Below are 2176 nucleotides of genomic sequence, written 5' to 3'. Positions count from 1 at the left end.
CTTTTAGACATAATAAATGCGCCTTACACAGAACCTGGCCGGCACACCCGGGCGCGGCTCACCGGGCGGGCGCGGCCGCCGAGGGAGGGGACACAGGAGGCTCCAGCCAGGGCTTCTGGGGTCCGCAGGTGGAGCGTGCTCGCGGAGCGGATCCTCCTCAGCCACCGACGTGTGCAACTCTGAGCAAGCGCCGCTGCCGCTGCACGCGAGCAGCAGCAGAGAGTCCCGGCGCCGTGCAGCGGCGGAGTGTGCGGCAGCGGCGCGGAGGTGTGCGTGTGCGGAGGGCGGCGCATCAGGGCAGGTCCGATGGCGATCGCGGGCACGCTGGGCCGCACACGCGCACCACTCCATCGCTTGAGAGGTTGAGCTCGTCACCGAGCCGGAGCTTCCCGACGGCGAGAAGCGGCTCGCCGCCGTCGAGCAGAGCGTCTTGGCGCCCGCCGGGCTGGTCGCGCAGTACGCGATCTTCATGTCCGCGTAGTCCTTGGCGAACGGGTTGACCGAGCCGGGCCCGCCGCCAGCGCTCATGGTCTTGGCCTGTGTGTATAGGCTCTTGACCTCGGTCGCGAGCGCCTTTCGCTGCTCGGGGTCGGTCGTCGCAGTCATCTTGGCAATCAGGGCGTGGTGCTTGCACAGCGGCTTCTCGCTCCGCTCGGCCGTGCACCAGTAGGAGTACATCTCTTTGGTGGATGAGACGGCAGTGGCGGCGCTGGTCGGAGCCGTCATCTGCGGCAGAGGAGGAGGCGCTCACATGGGCGACGGAGGGAGAGGCGGGACGGCAGCACCCAGGCGCGCACGCAGGGCAGCACCCAGGCGCCGTTCTCGCACCTGCGCGAGCACCATCGGGATCGCCAGGAGGGATGAGCTGCCCATGATGTCTCTGAGCACGACGGCGTTTGCCAAAACTTGTGCCAGTCTGGTCGTGGAGCCTGCCCTTGGAGTCTGCCCGCCACGTCATTCGCTAGGTTTCTTTTGTCGCCCCCCCGCTCCAACCGTGCACTGACGGTTGGTTGTCAGAAACACGCCTGCCTGCGTGGATCGGGGCCCGCCGATGCCCGGCGAGCCCGGGTACGAGATCGTGTGGCCGGCCGGCCGCACATGTCCGACGGCCGCGAGATGTTGGACGAGCCGAGGAAGAGCACGCCGCCGTCCGTGTGCAGAAGCCGATGCCGGGCTTGCCGCGCGCAGCGTCCTGCGCCAGGTGAAGAGTCTCCGTTACCGCGACGTCAAGGCGACCGGCGAGGATCTCCTCCTCCGCCTCCCAGTAGTGGTCCGCCGGCTCGGGCAGCTGGACGTCCAGGCCCGCCTCGGCAAAGTAGCCCTCGCGCAGCGCCACGACGAGCGGCAGGTGGTCGGTCGGGATTTAAGAACCACTCGAGGCCGAGCTTGATGGTCGATGGTCGTCGGCGTGGCGTACGAACGGTCGGCGAGTAGGAGCAGGAGCGAGGGTAGAAAGGCCGCCGTCGGCATCTCTTCAAGTGAAAGTGTTTGCGTTGAGCACACAGTGCGGGCGGCGACTTCTTGAAGCCCACAGTGCGGGCGGCGGGGTTGAATTCTTTTTTGAGTAAGCTTTGCAACGCACACACACATGGCACATCGCTTTCGGGGCCCCACACAGACATCCCACACACCCGCCGCCCCCCCGCGCGCCCCACACCGGCCGGGATAAAGGGGAGTGGCAGTTTGGGATGGCAATAGAACGGCTGCTACTCGCTCGAGTCTGTGCGAGAGCGCAGAGTAAAATGAAAGCCGACCGGCCCACAAATGGTCCGGCTCAATGCGCGCACCGACTGAACATCTACCGCACTGACCACTGTCGCCCCCCTCGCTCCCAACCCATGGGTACCCCCATCGCCACCTCGGCCAAGCCCGAGTATTTTTTTATTTCGGTCGGTGACGGTCCAGTCCGAGCCTGGCTGTTCTTCACTAACCTTCGATACTACTACTACTGACGGGGCTGAGGGCCTAGTTGCGCGCCAGTCCTAGCTAAATAAATAAAACGGTCAAACTCTGAGACGAGATGGGATTTAGGGACATGTGTCCCCGCCCTGCACGATCTTGGTGTGAGGGATCTTCAATCCGTGGCCCCTCACCCCTCGTCACAACCCGACACGGAAGAGCGGCAAGAGTTGGGGCTGCGGCTACGGCTGCGGCTACGAGAGGGGCCGGGGTCGCG

This window comes from Emiliania huxleyi (assembly GCF_000372725.1).
Source record: "Emiliania huxleyi CCMP1516 unplaced genomic scaffold EMIHUscaffold_84, whole genome shotgun sequence".
In the NCBI taxonomy this organism is placed as follows: Eukaryota; Haptophyta; order Isochrysidales; family Noelaerhabdaceae; genus Emiliania; species Emiliania huxleyi.
The sequence above is the reverse complement of the archived record's forward strand: the minus strand, read 5'-3'. Positions refer to the sequence as shown.